The 17949-nt window shown below is 37.1% G+C and overlaps 1 protein-coding gene across 9 annotated transcripts in view; it reads left to right on the top strand.

Annotated features, from left to right (window-relative positions):
* The first annotated feature begins 8373 nt into the window (after positions 1-8373).
* The window catches only part of LOC110256378 (uncharacterized), a 411636-nt gene continuing 402060 nt past the window's right edge, over positions 8374-17949 (top strand). For all 9 annotated transcript variants that reach the window (XR_014822564.1, XR_014822566.1, XR_014822563.1 and 6 more), the window contains exon 1: positions 8374-8702. The gene's annotated coding sequence lies outside the window, so the exon portion shown is untranslated. The remainder of the gene's footprint in view (positions 8703-17949) is intronic.

Raw genomic sequence — 17949 nt, 5'->3', positions numbered from 1 at the left:
TTCACAGGGGGAAAAAACATGGGAACTCACAGCAAGAAGGCAGCCCTCTTCAAGCCAAGGAGACAGGCCTCAGGAGCAACCAAACCTGCTGGCACCTTGACCTTGCCCTTCCAGCCTCTAGAACTGTGAGATGAAATTTCTGTTGTTTAAGCTCCTAAATCTGCAGTATTTGCCCCTGGCAGCCCTGGCAAACTAATTCACTCCGGTCCCTGCATGTTGATCCAGCTATTCCTTCCAAGATCATTACAGGTTTGTTTTCTTTCACTCACTGGTCAGTGCTGGTGTTTGCCAAGTTTTTGCTTCCTTTCTCTCACGCCGCCTGGGGAGCATATCTGTTTCTATGATGATTTCCAAATCTACTTATCAAGCTCTGGTTTCTCACCTAAGCTATAATTATTCCAGCTGCCTCCTCTACTCTCTTCATAGATGGTCCCCTGGACCTACATGCTCATTAGTCTAAAATTGGACTCCAAGTGTCTGCTCCTTGGTACATTCCCCATATCAAGAAAAGGTTCTATTTCCAATGGGTAAGCCAGAAACTTAAAAATCAGCTGAGAGTTTGCCTCTATTTCACCCTCTAGAACTAATTAAGCATTATGATCTATCTACTTACTTCCTAAATATTTCTTGAGTCTGTTCTGTTCTCATCTCCAACATGGACATATTTTGGTTCTATCTTTTGTTATTTCATATAGTATTATGTCTGTTGCCTGATCTTCCTGCCTCTCTAGTCTTGCTCCTTCTGCTACCAAATAGTAGTAGTCCTTCACTACTACCAAAATGCTCCCCTCCAAAAATCTTTTAAAAATCACAATCACATTTAAGATTATCAACTGGCTTCCAACTGCCTTCATGAAAGAATCCAATATCCATCCATTTATTCACTCAAACAGCATTTGATTCTCTACTGTGACCCACATACTGTGTTAAGTGCTAAAGCTATAAGGGCTCAGAACATGTAATTCTATCCTTAATTGAAGGACATTAGGCTGTCCTTATGATATAACATGAAAACAGAGATAGGTATACAAATAATATTAATAAATCTGATAATATAATTGTCACCATGGTGATGGGATTGGGATACCACGGGAGCAGGCACTGGAGGCCCTTTATCCAGCCTGTGAGCAAGAGAAGGCCCAGGGGAAGAAACGCCTTAGGGGGTGAATTTTGAAGGATGGTCTGGTGAAAACATAAGGAAGGTCAGACACACAGGTCAGCAGTGTAAAGACAAGATATGTTTTTTCATACCTTTAGCTGTCTGTGCCTGATTCATATTTTTGCCCAAAATATATGGATTCACCTGAGAATGAGAGAAGGATTCAATGAATAAACTCCATAATATATCATATTCAAGAAATGAGACTCTGCCAATTGTGAATCTGGGGGGATAGGTGGTGCCCTCAATGCCTGATGACAAAATGAGGCTAAAAAACTTGTCTAACACCGGCAGAAACCTGCTATTAAAATGCTGAACAATGCTTCCCCAAAGTTAAAATGGTACAAAGGAGGATAGATTTCACCTCAGGATAGAGGATCTATGTCTTTGACAATTATATTAATCGAGTTCACTGCAGTAAAATCTCCTTTTTTTTTTTTAATCTTTTTAGGGCAGCACCTGCGGCATATGGAAGTTCCCAGGCTAGGGGTGGAATCAGAGCTGTAGCTGCCAGCCTGCACCACAGCCACAGCAACATGGGATCCAAGCTATGTCTGCAAACTACACCGTAGCCACACTCACAGCATCACCAGATCCCCAACCCATGAGCGAGGCCAGGGATCAAACCTGCCTCCTCATGAATACTTGTTGGGTTCATAACGGCAGAGCCACAATGGGAACTCCCTACAATGTTCATTTCTAATTCTTAAGTTCTTAAAATAAAACAAGTTTAAATCTTATCTAACAGTAAGGTTGTCTTCGGTATCCACAGGGGCTTGATTCCAGGAACGCCCCCACTCTTTAAATACCAAAATCCTCAGATGCTCAAGTTCCTTATATAAAATGGTGTAATATTTACATACATCCCACACATATCCTCCCATGTTCTTTAAATCATCTCTAGATTACTTATAATACATAATACAAGGTAAATGTTATGTAAATAGTTGTAAATTCTATGTAAATAGTTGCTGACAGCTCAGAAAAATTCAGGTTTTGTTTTTTAGAAATTTCAGTAATTTTTTTCCCTAAGTCTTTTTCATTTGTGGTTGGTTGAAATCCAAAGATTTGAAACTTGTGTATACAGAGGGCTGACTGTACTTGCTTCTTAAGAAATGCTGGACAACTTCACTCTCATTTTGACATAAGTTTCAAGCTTCAAAATCATTCAATTGAATAGTTATTAACTAAATTATGACTCGAAAGTTAGAAACTTAATCACACATAAACTACTCCTTTAATTACAGCAAACTCTTCTAATTGTTCGTTTCACAAAACTATCAAATCACTTAATAGAACAGGTACAAGGACTTAAATAATACACATCTTAAGGTGGATTTATTTACTTGTCAGAGAAATAATTATCATAACTATTTTAAGAGCTACGTTTAATTTGTACTTCAAACCTTGGTTTTATACAACTTAAAGCATGTAATATGTACATGTGCTAATTAGATTCAGTGACTACTTGAGATTTTCTGGTAAAAATTTTGTACCCTAGTTAAAGATAAATATTTGGAGTGTAATGATAGCATTTAGAAAGCTCTTATCGAAAGACTGTACCCCTAAGCAGCGTCTGCCATTACTGAAAGCATCTTTATCTTTGATTAACTCTAGAAAGTTTGTCAACTGATATAAAGGAGATCAGAAATGAATTTTCATGGGTTAAATAACTGGTGCTCAGGACGTGTGGATTGGCTTAAAGGAAGGGATCACTAGGCCTAACCCAGTATCCTGTGTTCAGCCACTATGGGGAGATTCTGATACTTGATCTCAGATTAACTGAATTCTACTGCTACAAAATTGTTGCATTTTCCTGGAGTGATCATTTCCCACCAAATACTTTCAGAATGTATGAAAGGACTGAGAGCAGAGCTTTCACCTTCCCACCCTTGCACACAGAGGAAGCCAATGCTGCTTTGCTAATAGGTATTTGTACACGTAGCAGAAATAAGTCTGCTGTTAAGTGTTAACTTAGTAGGAGGAGGTGGGGAGACCTGGAGAGTTCTCACTCATTTCTAACTTCTCTCATCTACCAAAGGTAACTGAATATTTGTCAATGACAAATTGGTCCATTCACAGCCATTCAATAAACACAGAAACTTTAGATTAATGGCTAAGAACCACTGCAAAGAATATTTGGTAACAAAACACTTAGCCTGAGTGTATCAGGGGTGAAGAATTCACAGTGGGATATGTATTCTTGCATAATCATTTGCACAAGTCTTAGAGGTTATTAATTATTAACCTGCTGAATCACTGGGAAAGCATGGGCCACTTGCACTGCAGGCATTTCAAAGGGCTGCCTCCTTCCTGAAGTTGATAGTTGACTCATTGGTTCTTTGGAACTGCCAAGGTAAATGCTTATTTCCAGGTCATAATAATATAAAACCATCTGCTCTGTGTCATGTCGTCATTCTTAACCTAGAGGCTATCAGAAGGCTACTAGTTCTATACAATTTCAGAGGAAGTCATTCAGAGAGGCTGCCTTTGAAATGTATCCTTATCATTTTGCCTCCACACACAGAACAAACTCCTGAAATACAATTAAAACATTGAGCTCTTTTTGCAACACTTAATAATTTATTTGATGGATTTTATAGACACCCTTTATTACACCCAGCTTTTTTCCATCTCAGCCATCTGCTCCAATGAAACATACTTGGTTCTTTTAGTGGGAACACCCATGTTCCCCAGAACCTTTTTCTCTAACTAGAGAAAATGAGATCCTGGTTTTACCACAGAAGTTTTATAAGTTTGCAAAGTAGGTCTTTTACATAATTATTTTTTTATATCCCCTCTAGCCAGGAATGAGACCCCCATCCATCCTGATCTGTGGTGTCAGTGGAGACTATGTGGGGAGGCAGGACATCTCCTTCCATTCGGCAGTAACATGATGTCCCTGCCCCTCTTCCTGGGATCCTATCAGAGGAGAGCTAGTGGAGATTCAGGACGTTCTGTATTGCTCAGGACAATAAGGCTACCTTCACTACCAAGTCAGTGGATACTACAAGTGGAGCCAGAACTCCCACTTGCACCCAGCAATTAATGAGAGCCCTCTACCTGTGCTCAGGTGTCAACAGAGGTCAATGGGAAGCCTAGACTTGGCCCTCCATCTATCGATAACAATAGAGCAACAGAACCACCACGTGATCCAGCAATTCCACTCCTGGGTAGATAGCCAAGGAAAGAAGAAAGCAAACTAATCTGCAAAGACACATGCACCCCAATGTTCACAGCAGCACCATTAACAATGGCCAAGATATGGAAGCAACAAATGAATGTGTTAAGAAGAGGGGGTGTGTATATATACAATGTACTGTTAGCCATAAAAAGAATGAAATTTTGCCATTTACAACAACATGAATGGACCTACAGGGTATTAAACTTAAGTTTGAGAAAGACAAATACTGTATAACATGGCTTATGTGTGGAATCTAATAGATGAAAAAAATTAACAAATATAACAAAGAAACAGACTTACAGATATAGATAACAAACTAGTGGTTACCAGTGAGAGGAAAGGGGGGAGGGGCAAGATGGAGGGAAGGGTATAAAACTACTATGTATAAAATAAATAAGCTGCAAAGATATATTGTATAGCACAGGGTACATAGCCAATATTTCATAACAATTTTAAATGGGCTATAATCTATACAAATATTGAATCATGATGCTGTATTCCTGAAACTAATATATTTATTATAAATCAAGTATAGTTCAATAGAAAATGAAACCTCATGCATATATATCTGAGAGCATTCATTCTCATTTACTCTACAAAGTGAAGCCAATTGAATTATAAATTAGCCTGAGTTCTGTTCCCAGCTACACTGCTTACTAGCTCTGTGACTTTGGGGAACTGACAAATTCTCTGAATGTCACTTTTTAAATTTCCAAAATAAGGAAAAATATTTCTTCTGCATAAATAGGGATAATGAATCAATGAATATCAAAGTGCCCTAGGAAAGCTATGCTCATATAGTTTAAGATTTATTTATTGTAGTATTATTACAACAGGGACTGATTTGGTGGCATTCTGATCTACGATATTTCTGGAGATCAAATAATATTCCAGGTGTGGGCATGATACTCTTAAATATAACATGTCTTAAATACTGTATCTATGTGTCCTGCTCTTGAGTCTCAGGGAGCAGAGCATGTACCAACCCAAAGAGCACAGTGAGAATAACACTGCCTGATTTTCAACGGTAGATGGTAAAAGATCATTCAGCTTCCACCTGGTTTTGCCAGAGCACTTCTGTTAGAATTCTGAGTTGCCTTGTAAAGAATCTGACCATACTAAGGTTCCTACAAGGATGAGGCCTTTTGGAGGAATCACTTGGAGAGGTTCTGATGCTAAATCTAGAGAGATCAGTGATCCCCAGCCAACTGCATCATCTAGGTTCAGGCATCAGATATGCAAGGGAAGAAGTCTTTAGGAATTTCCAGGCCTCATCCACTCAGGTCAACCTCCACCCTCTTGAGTATTCTCAGCTGAGGTTCCAGGCAGGTGCACAGACAAGCCACATTGGCTCTTCTCTGTTTAAATTCTTGATCCACAAAGTTCATAAGTGAAATAACATAGTCATCGACTTATCGCTAAATTATTGAATGGCACAGTATACAGTAATATATAATCAGAACAGTTTCTTAATCAGTTTTCCCCAAAACCTGCATAATCTCCATTTTCTTTTTTTCTTTCTTTCTTTCTTTTTTTTTTTTTTTTTTGTCTGAGCCCAGGACATATAGAAGTTCCTGGGGCAGGGATCAAGCTCACACCACAATGCCAGATCCTTAACTGACTGAATCACAAAAGAACTCCAATAATCCCCATTTTCATAGACGGAAACTGAGAGTAAGAGAACTTAAGTAAGTTTTAGATCTTCCTTTGATCATGGCAGCTCTAGAACTGGAAACCGTCTGCTTAAGACAGATTTTTTTGTTCTTTATTCAGGCCAACCTCTGAGGGCATATGTGTGCCCAGACTGCTGAGTCCAAAAGACGAAGGGGCAGAAGGAGAAACATGTATTCTTGCTTTGCCACTTGTTTGTTTCTGATCTGTCTTCAGGGTGATCATTTCAGGAGCCCAGTCCCTCACATTTGTTATTATCTGCCTCAGACATCTTAATTAAATGCTTCAGAGGCCAGTACCATACAATCAAAACTCAAAGCACTTTTCTCTCAGGGAAAAAAAAAAATGCAAACGAAAATTTCTGTCCATGGTTTCGATTCCAGGTATTGATTTCTGCTCCTGTTTGTAACCTATTTTCTCTCTGAGAATGTAAGTCCCCCAACAAGATAAGAATAAATAAAAGCAAGTTGGTGTCATTTAGTGAAAGGTAGGGGTGTGGGGAGGTGGATCAGACACCTGATAAGGCCTTGGATTGATGGTTCAATAGGAGAAGGGTTAAGAGACCTTGAGCTAAAACTTGTTTGAACTTGAAAAATACTTTCTGGTTTTGTTTGTTTGTTTGTTTGTTTTGGCCATGCACACAGCATGCAAAAATTCTGGGGCCAGGGATGGAACATGGGCCATAGCACTGACCCAAGCCACAGCAGTGACGCCAGGTACTTAGCCCACTGTGCCACCAGGGAACTCCCAGAAATCCTTTTTTGAAACCCCCATTGAAGATCTTTTCTCTTCCATAGTCACATTTGCTCTATACATGCTCTTACAATAAGAATAAAAAAGAGAAAAGTTGAGAGGGCAAGAAAGAAAAGGGATGGTATTAATAGTGAATGTTTTATATGCAAAAAGAATTCATCCCCTCAGTTTTATTAGACAAAGATTCCAAGGTCTGGAGGGCCCACAAGATATTTCCAAGATGGGAGAGAAGCATGGACGCAGTGTCTGAGGACAATTCTCTGTCCTCCATCCACGCTTGCACTCGAAGAGTTGTCCTTATTTATTTTTACATTGTGCATATTTATTTTTACTCAATGCATTTGGTATGGCTGATTCTTGTTTTACATAAAATTAGGCTATTTTGGTTCTGTAAGGCTGTATTTAGGGTAAGAATGGTCAATAGCATTTTAGAGGGAGTGAGACGGGGACCAAAAGGAATACTCTTTGTTTAAAGGATGAAACATCAACACCATTGAAGCAACTATGACTGAGCACCTAAGTAATCTATAGAAGGCTTACTGGGAGATCTACATGTTTTCCTTTAATCTTCACAATTCTGTCAATATATGAGGAATTGACTTTTGAAAAAGTTACCTTGGAAATGGCAAAGTTCTGGATTGAACACCCTTTCATTTTATCCTAAAGCCTATGTTCATTCCACTGTGCTGGATTTTCCCATGGTATCTAGTTCTATGATAGAATATATTTTAATATTTCTCTGTTTATTTAAGAGTGTATTCAAGAAATAATGTAGTAGGCACATAAAGCTCAAATATAAGTGGATATTATTACAACAGATTTAAGACGTATTTAAGCTTAAGAAAAACAAAAAGCAGAGTTAAACACAAATATTTTCTAAATAATCACATTAGTGATAATATAAAATAGTTTAGGCAAAAAATATGAAGTAGGATGCAGTGAAGTTGGAGTTTGAGTCTGCATTACATCAGGCTGCTATAGTGAGGCTCATGCAGGACTCTCTGTTCCTCCCCCACCCCTTGTCCTCCACCTGCCTTTTGTCTATAGAAAAACTTTAGTCAAAGAGTAAGTTTAATTAGAGAAGTGAGAAAATGGAAAACGAAGGAAAATAGTCAAACAAAACCAAACAATCATAGTTTAGTTATTAAGCAAAGTCATGGACCTTTAGTTCCTCCTCAAGGACTATAGGTCTTATTCTGAGCCTTATCCCTTAAACTATCTTGTAGAGACAGAAACCCCCACCAGGTGAAGAAGTTAACTGCTTAATGTCCGGACTGTAGCCATGACATAAACTGAAGCTATTCTAAGAACTGGCCTCAAAGAAATGGGAAAAAACTGACCAGGCAACCGAAAATTAACTCTACTTAAAACAATTCAGATGATGCTGGTCAGACCACTGCAAGACCAATTTCAAGGTGACTGTCAGAACTGACCCTGCCGTTTCTGCTTATGGCCCCTTCCCTTCACCTATACCCCTGTGAAACTGCCCTTTAAAAGCTCTTGCCCACTCGTTGCCAGTGGGAGGGGAGTCTGCCTTTAAACATGAGTCCCCACCCCCCACCCTGGTTAACAGAGCAGGAAATAAAGCAAACTTTCCACCAACCTTGCCTCTTTAATGGCTTCTGAGCAGGGAGCAGATGGACCTACTTAAGAGGGTGGGAGGTTTACCCCTGACCGGCTGCGCTCTTGCAAGATAAGGCTCCTAGTTTTTCAAGTAGAGCTGTGGCTGCGACAGCGCCAGGATGGCCGAGATGAGCCCACTGCTACTTGCTACCAGCCAGAGGGGAGTCTAGGGGACGTATCCCAAAGCTGCCAAAACCATTTGTTTGGGCACCCTCCCTGCTTCTTTTCTGCTCAGCACTGGCTGCCAATTTCCGCTTTCTCTCAGGGAAATGGAAAGATGCATCTGGACGAGCTGATGAGGCCCAAGACGCAGTAAGTTCTCCTCTGTGCACCTGCAGCCCTCTTTTGAACACAAAGTGTTGTTTGGCATTTGTGCTAAATGGCTGTGACATGTGTCTGCTGTCAGTGACCATGTGTGAGTAGGAGGTGCTGTTTGGTCATTTTGCCAATTGGTACTAACAACTCATGTGTCTGCCTTGAGGACTGTGTGTGCTGGTGAGTGCTGGGGACTCCATATAGGTCAACCTCTTGGAGAATTTGTGACAGTTTTGTCTTCTGATGTGCGTGTATTACTTTTGCATGATTGGTATTCTTGTTGCCTTTTGTAAACAGGAAATTCATGTTCAATTCATTAGAAAGATTTGAGCTATGAAACTATGACCAAAGAAAAATATGATTTTTTAAAAACAATGTATGGCAACAGTATTTTCTAGACTCAGAAAAAAATTGCTTAAGATGAAACTCTTGAAATTCCAAAACTGGTTATTTTTTCGTATGTATTTAGAGAAACCTACCTTGATTAAATACTGTTTTCGGAATTCTGACCAAGAAAGAACAAAAATATGCCTAGGAGAAATCTTGAAGTTAACTCTTTTTTGTTTATTTTAGTTTTTATTAAATTCTAGTTGATTTACAATGTATATGTTTATTTCTGCTGTATAGCAGAGTGACTTAGTTAAACACACATTTACATTCTTTTTAAAAATATTGCTTTCCATTATGGTTTATTCCAGGAGATTGGATATAGTTCCCTATACGATACAGTTGGACTTCTTTGTTTACCCATTCTAAATATAATAGTTTACATCCACTACTTCAAACTCCCAGTCCATCCCATTCCCTCTGCCCTCCCACTTGGTAATCACAAGTCTGTTCTGTCTGGAGTCTGTTTCTGATTTGTAGATAGGTTCATTTGCGCCATATTTCAGATTCCACATATAAATGATACCATATGTTATTTGTCTTTCTCTGTGTGACTTACTTCACTTGGTATGATAATGTCTATTTACATCCTTGTTGCTGCAAATGGCATTATTTCATCTTTTTTATGGCTTTATGGCTGTATAATATTCCACTGCATATATATACCACAGCTTCTTAATCTGTTCATCTGTCCATGGATATTTAGGTTGCTTCCAAGTCTTGGCTATTGTGAATTAGTGCTGCAAAGAATGTTGGGATGCATGTATGCTTTGAATCATTGTTTTGTCTGGATATATGCCAAGGAATGGGATTGCCGGATCATATGGTAGTTCTGTATTTAGTTACCTAAGAAACCTCCATACTGTTTTCCATGGTTATTGCACTAACTTACATTCCCACCAACAATGTAGGATGGTTCCCTTTTCTCCATACCCTCTCCATCATTTGCTAATTTGTTGACATTTTAATGATGGCCAATCTGACCAGTGTGAGGTGGAACCTCATTGCAGTTTCGATTTGCATTTCTGAAATAATTAGTGATGTTGAGCATCTTTTTATGTGACTATTGGCCATCCATATGTTTTCTTTGTGGAAATGTCTATTTGGGTTTTCTGCTCATTTTTCAATTGGTTATTTGTTGGATTGTTTGGGGATTTTTGGTTATTGAGTTGTATGAGTATTTGTATATTTTGGAGTTTAAGCCTTTGTCTGTCACATTGTTTTCAACTATTTTCTCCCATTCCGTAGATTGTCTTTTCACTTTTTCCTTTGTTGTATAAAAGCTTTAAGTCCCATTTGTTTATTTTTTCTTTTTATTTCTATTGCCTTGTGAAACTGACCTAAGAAAACATTGGTACAATTTATTTCAGAGAATATTTTCTCCATGCCTTTTTCAGTTTTAGGGTATCATGTCTTCATTTAAGTCTTTAAGCCACTTTGTGGTTTTTTTCTTTCTTTTTTCTTTTTCTTTTTTTTTTGCGCATGGTGTGAGGGTGTGTTTTAACTTCATTGATTTACATGCAGTTGTCCAATTTTCCCAGCACCGCTTGCTAAAGAGAATGTTTTTTTCCCATTTTATATTCTTGCCTTCTTTGTCAAAGATTAATTTGCCATAGGTGTATGGATTTATTGCTGGGGTCTCTCTATTCTATTCCATTAGTCCATAGGTCTGTTTTTGTACCAGTACCACACTGTCTTTTGCTATAAATTTGTAATACTGTCTGAAGTCTTGGAGAGTTATACCTCCTGATTTTTTTCCACTCAGGATTGCTTTGGTAGTTCTGGGTCTTTGATGGTTCCATACAAATTTTTGAATTATTTGTTCTAGTTCTGTGAAAAATGTCATGGGTAATATGATAGCGATCATATTAACTGTAGATTTCTTCAGGTAGAATGGCCATGTTAACAATATTAATTCTTCTGATCCAAGAGCATGGGAAATCTTTCCATTTCTTTGCATCCTCTTTAATTTCCTTTATTAATGTTTTAGAGTTCTGAGCATATAAATCTTCCATCTCCTTGGTCATATTTATTCCTAGGAATTTTATTTTTTGTTGCATTTTAAGAAGTTTCTGCCTTTTTATATCTTCTTTTTGCTATTTCAGTGTTAATGTAAAGAAATGCAACCAATGTCTGAATGCTAATAATGTATCCTTATACTTTGCTGAATTCACTTATCAGATCCAGTAATTTTTGTGTGAAGGCCTTAGGGTTTTCTATATATAGTAGCGTGTCATCTGTATTACCTCTTTGCTTCCAGTTTGGATAACTTTATTTATTTATTTATTTTTTTGATTTACGTGGCTAGGACTTCCAATACTATGTTGAATAAGAGTGGTGAGAGTGGGAATCCTTGTCCCAGATTTTAGCAGGAAGGCTTTCAGCTTTTCTCCACTGAGTGCTGTATTAGCTGTGGGGTTGTCATAAATGGCTTTCATTATGTTGAGATATATTCCCGCTCTACCCACTTTGGTAAGAGTTTTTATCATGAATGGATGTTGAATTTTGTAAAATGCTTTTTCTGCATCTATTGAGGTGATCATGTGGTTTTTGTCTTTTATTTTTTTAATTTGGTGTATTACATTGAATGGTTGAACCATCCTTGTGGACTTGGGATGACTCCCTCTTGGTCATGATTTGAGATCTTTTTTACGTGTTGTTGCATTTGGTTTAATAAAATTTTGTTTGAGAATTTTTGTGACTATATTCATAAAAGATACTGGCCTGTATTTTCCTTTTTTGGTAGTATCTTTGGTTTTGGTATCAGGGTGATAGTCACTTCATAGAATGTCTTTGGGAATGTTCCTTCTTCTTCAATATTTTGGAAAAGTTTGAGAAAGATTGGTATAAATTCTTCTTTGCGTGTTTGATGGAATTCACCTGTGAAGTCAGTTCCTAGACTTTATTTATAGGAAGTTTTTTTTAAATTATTAGTACATGTTCAATTTCCTTTCTAGTGATGGGTCTGTTCAAATTATCTATTTATTCTTGATTCAGTTTTCATAGGCTATGTGTTTCTGGAAAGTTATCCATTTCCTCTAGATTGTCAAATCTGTTGGCATATAATTGTTCATAGTATTCTTGTATTTCTTTTTGTATTTCAACAGTATTTGTTGAGATTTCTCCTTCTTTATTTCTTATTTTGTTTATTTGGATTCTCTCTTTTTTCCTCTTGGTGAGCCTGGCCAGAGGCTTTCCAATTTTGTTTACCCTTTCAAGGAATCAACTCTTGGTTTTATTGATTTTTTCCTATTGTTTTTTAATCTCTCTTTTATTTATTTCCTCTCTGATCTTTATTATTTCCTTCCTTCTTCTGACTTTTGTTACTTTTCTAATTCTTTTAAGTAGTTGGTTAGGTTGTTTATTTGAGATTTTTCTTGTTTTTTTCTTAGGAAGGCCCATATTACTATGAACTTTGCTCTAAGAACTGCTTTTGATGCATCCCACAGATTTGGTGTTTTCATTGTCAATTGTCTCGAGGTATTTTTTAATTTCCTTTTTGATTACCTCATTGACGCAATGATTTTTTTAGTAGCATGTTAGTCTCCATGTAGTCATTTTTTTCTTATTTCTTTACCTATGGTTGATTTCTAGTTTCTGGCCATGGTGGTCAGAGAAGATGCTTGAAATAATTTCTATACTCTTAAATTTGTTGAGGTTGAGGTTAGTTTTGTCCCCTAGTACATGCCCAATCCTAGAGAGTGTTCCATGTGTACTTTAAAAGAATACATAGTCTGGGTTTTTTTAATGTAATGTCTTGAAAATATCAATTAAGTCTATTTTTCTATTGTCTAATTTAAGATCTCTGTTGCCTTATTGGTTTTCTGTCTAGAAGATCTGTCCATTGAAGTTAACTCTTATCATGTCCTTAAAATACAAACACAGCCCACTTTGCCTGAGACTTCACCCTTGAATTAATTAGTATAATTTCAGGCCAAAACCAAAGTGGGTATGGGTTTATTAAACATGCACCTTGTACCACATTAAAGGGAAATTGTGCTATGAGAAAAATGTAACTTTTTAGAGGTTATGAAATAGGTTCTTATGTTTGCCAACCAAAAGCTGCTGGTATAACAGTTCAATTACTAATTTCTTGGTTTTGTTAAGGTTTTTAATGACTAAAAATTGTAATAGGTAAAAATGATAATTTCAGTGCATAAAGCAAGTAGACTATGTGTTGTTGGTGTGAGAACATATACAGAATGGAGATGTATTTGTTGAGGGAAAAAAAATTATGATGATAATTTTGTCCTATAGTTGGTTGTTTCTGAATGGGAAAAAAATGGAACAAATTTATATAAATACAAAAAATTATAGAAGGTTTGTAAAAAAGGAACTTGGAACTTTGAAAAAAGAATTTTGTATGTTGTCAGGATTGATCAAGATTAGATTGAATTTAATTAAGTACATGAAATTTGCTATTAATAGCAAACTGGTATGAAACTTGAGTTTGGTTTTATTTCTCCCTGTTAGAACAGAGTTTTCTTAGAATGTTGAGCTGCTTTTGATAACAGATTATAAGTTGCTTTAAGGCATCTCAGAGAACAATATTGATAAGAAATTTAAAGAATTCTTATAGGAAGCTATTGTTTTATGTCTAACCATACTTTGACCCCAATATTCAGGATGGAAAAAAATTGTCTAGTGAAATTTTCACAGAGTATGACCACTTATGATGTGTATTACTGCTGGCTTTAAGTTTACTGCTAAAAGTACATTACAGTGCTTGTGTGACAATTGGGTATAAGTGACAAAATATATGGCCTATAAAGTCTTTCCCTGTTAATACCTCTGAGCCTGTTCATCATATCTGATTAGTTTTCCCCCAACTTGGAGAATTAGGCAAAAAAGAGGCCCAGCACCAAGGGTCATAAAGGACTCAGAGCAGGCAACTGAGCCATTCTAACAATGTTGGAAAATATATTGATTGCCACTGATTTCTATGGAAAAATTTGCAATCAAAATGGAAACCTGATGGAAGGAATTTTCACATATTGATGTATGGAAAAGTCATTTTAACTTATATATTATTGAAATTGAACTTTAGGCTAGTCTAAACAGCTTGTTTATGGCCTATTAAACACATGTTGTACATCTGCTTTAACCATTAAGGAAAAAATACATTCAGAGAATAGCACAAAGTTGCATTTTGATTATTATCCTCATTGTAATATGTCTACTAATTTTCAAATGTTTTTCCATGTGCTATGACAAAATAAAGAGAGAGGCAATGTTTTCATAATACAAAATATTGATGCTAAGCTTGGAGGTCAAGTTTATTTCAAACTCTATGTCTATTCTCCAAATTAGCCAGCACTATGCTCCATTTCAGTGGGAAGTAGCCAGAGTGGTCGTTGCCCCATTCCCTCAAAGAGTTGGGTAAAACCTAAACAAAGATGGAAACTAAAACCAAGTTCTTCTGCCAAGTTCAGATTAACCTCTATCCAAAACTTTATTCCCTTTCTTGTTCTGTACTTATCCCTCCTCAAAGAAAAAGGAGCATCACAGAAAAGGGGAAATTAAAATGGACCAGAACTCTATGGTCCTTCCCCCTTTTATCTGTGAGAAAACTTTAGTCAAAAAATGAGTTTAGGGAGTTCCTGATGTGGCGCAGCAGAAGTGAACCTGACTAGTTTCCATGAGGATGCGGGTTCAATCTCCGGCCTTGCTCAATGGGTTGGGGATCTGGTGTTGCCATGAGCTGTGGTGTAGGTTGCATACTTGGTTCAGATCCCCTTTGCTATGACTGTGGTCTAGGTTTGCAGCTAGAGCTCTGATTGGACCCCTAGCCTAGGAACTTTCATATGCCATGGGTACAGCCCTGAAAAAAAAATAAAATAAAAAATAAGTTTAATCAGAGAAGTAAGAAAATACAGGAGCAGAGAAAAACAGACAAAATAATAATAGTCAGTAAGCAAAGTCAAAGACCTTTAATTCCTCCTCACGGGTTATAGATAGTATTCTGAACAGAATCCTGTGAGCTCCTTGGTAGATACTGAAACCTCCACCAGGTGGAAGAAGTTAACTATACGATGACCAGACTGTAGCAATGATAATGACACAAGCTGTCACAGTTCTGAGAACTGGCCTCAAAGAAATGAGAACAAACCAACCCTCTAACTGTACTTAAAATAATCCAAATGGTACTGATCAGACCACCACATGAGCAATTTCAAGGTGACTATCAGAGTAGTGTTTCTGCACATAGCCCTCTCCCTCTGCTTATAAAATCTCTTACCCACTGATTGTCTGGGGTATGTGTGGGGAGTTAGCCTTTAGATATTAGTTTGCCCTCCCCTCTGGTTGCCAGCCTATGCAATAAAGCAGCCTTTCCTTTCCACTAACCTTGCCTCTTTAATGGCTTGAGCTGTGAGCAGCCACAGCCACACTGTACATTCAGTAAAAATATTGTTTTATTTTTTAATTTTTTTTTTATTTTAAGGGTTGTATTCGCAGCATATGGAGGTTCCTAGCCTAGGGGTCAAATTGGAGCTACACCTGCTGGCCTACACCACAGCCATAGCAATGCAGGATTTGAGCCACATCTGTGACCTATACCACAGCTCATGGCAACACTGGATCCTTAACCCACGGAATGATACCAGGGATCGAACCTGCAACTTCATGGTTCCTAGTCAGATTCATTTCTGCTTCACCATGATGGGAACTCCAGTAACAATATTGCTGATTGGCTCTTGGCTTTTAAGGACTTTAAAGAATGTTTCCAGATTTACTGATACTTAACACAAGTGAGGTGTAATTTTAAAGTGATTTCAATGATAATAGGGTTAGATATGAAGAAAAAGTATTACCCCTTTCAATGTATCTGTTTCATTTAGTAGGAACATTAATTTCTTGTATTCAAAGTGTTTTTCTCCGATGAGAGTACCATTCATCTGTCTGTCTATCCATCCATCCATCTATCCATCTGTCTATCCATCCATCCAATCACTCATCCGATAGAGTTTATTAGATATGTGAAATGTCACAGAAATAATATAATTAACGCATGTTCCCTGTGTTATAAGAGCTCATATCTGCTTGGGGACACAGTCATGCAAACATTTATTAATGACATACGTATTTATGAGTGAAGTCCTATAGGATCAATTCAGGATTGAATTGCTCTCCAATTCTTCAGATCTCTGAGAAAAATTTCACCATGCAGAGAATGCTATTGTAGATAACAAGCTGGCACTAAATCCAGTCCACATGCAGAACAGTTGAAAGCCTGCTACCTACATCTGAGAAATCGTGGGAATCCAGTTTGGGGTGAAGGTGGAACATGGATGGCTCCTCACAGTGTGAAAGCTTTGGCATAATTATGACTCAGAGCTTATGCTGTTTTAATACTACCTTCTTTATTAGATAAAATTATTCTCAGTAATAATCCTCATAATATCCCACTCACCAATCCTTACTCGCACACCATTGCTAATTAGAATATTCCAACCAACTTTATTCAAAATAACCGAAAACTGGAAATAATTCAAATGCCCCAAATAAGGAAATGGATAAATAAATTTTGATGTAATAAAAAATCCTCATAAAAATAATGGCCAGAAAAGAAACACAGAGGAAAGGATGAATACTTTTTAAATTACATTAATGTATTATTTGAACAAAGGGGAGGGTATAAGCCATTATATTGTTCACTTGTAGTAAGGAATAACAGCATTACAATTGGCTTTTGAGGCTTAATTTCTGCCAATTTATTGATAACCTCATTAAAATTAATCTTAGACAAAAAATAAAATAAAATTAATCAACACATTCCTGAAAAAAAGAATCTAGGGTTTTAAATATCAGTTTCACTCACAGCTGACCAGAGAACATGTTTGATTAATTTTAATTTCAGAAAGTTTCTTTCACATGAAGCAACATATACAAAAATAGTTATGAAAAATCTTAATGTTAATGGTAAATTTGGCAGAGATTATAAAACTCCTAAATCCCCCAAAATGCAATTACCCATATATTTGTTTCTTCAAGGTAGTGTGATAGATCGTACGGGCTTATTTAAATAAATGTTTTTACAGTTGAAGAATTGTAAACATAAATTAAAACACCATACAAGGTGAGAACTTGTTGCTTAAGTTCTGTGTTTTGTCTCTGCAATCACTGTGCCATCACTCTTTATTTCCAAGCTACTGTTGAAACACAGGAAAATGCAGTACAGCAGGGGTTTAGAAATAGGAATGTAGCCTGAAATCAGCTCAAAGACTTTCAAACTAACAAACTTACTGTGAAAGTGAATTCACAAGAACTAGGTCTCAGTGTTCTGGATCAGCCTGTCTAACTGATGATTTTCTGGGTTTCACATTGAAATAATAATAAAATATGCCAATTTTTTGCTTGTATACATATATTTTAAAACTTCAGTTATAACCATAGCAATTGCTTAGAACTTAAAGAACAACATACTTTTTTAGAGAGGAATTTATCATTATCACTGGCATTAGTCAGATTTGTTAGCAGGTGACAGTAATAAGAAGTAGGCTGGCTTTTAGTCAGTTTAGTTACTGATTTAACAGTGTTCACAGGCTCTATATCCCTGTCTTATTGACTGCACAGGCGCCATCCACTCTAGGACCTCCCTTAGTATGCCAAAAGTCTTGGGCAATCTTTGTTAGCTGGAATGGGGTCTGGCCTTTCCAGGTTAATAATGTTGTTAGTAACAGTAACAACAAACCTCTAATCCCTGGTATGAGACTCTAAGTTTATTGGGAGAAAGCAGAAGCATATCCAGGTAAGCAATCCTGCCCACACACTTGCCCTCTGGGATTCCCACTCACTGGTGTCTGGAATGACACCATTTGATTCACTGCGTTCTACCTGTCTTTACCCCAGTGAGGGA

Source organism: Sus scrofa, chromosome 13 (genome assembly GCF_054392235.1).
Source record: "Sus scrofa isolate SSC_HxYL_T2T_F1_AM1 chromosome 13, Sscrofa_HxYL_maternal_Yorkshire_Landrace_v2.0, whole genome shotgun sequence".
Classification (NCBI taxonomy): Eukaryota; Metazoa; Chordata; class Mammalia; order Artiodactyla; family Suidae; genus Sus; species Sus scrofa.
Note: the sequence above shows the minus strand (reverse complement) of the source record. Positions and strands in the feature narration are given on the sequence as shown.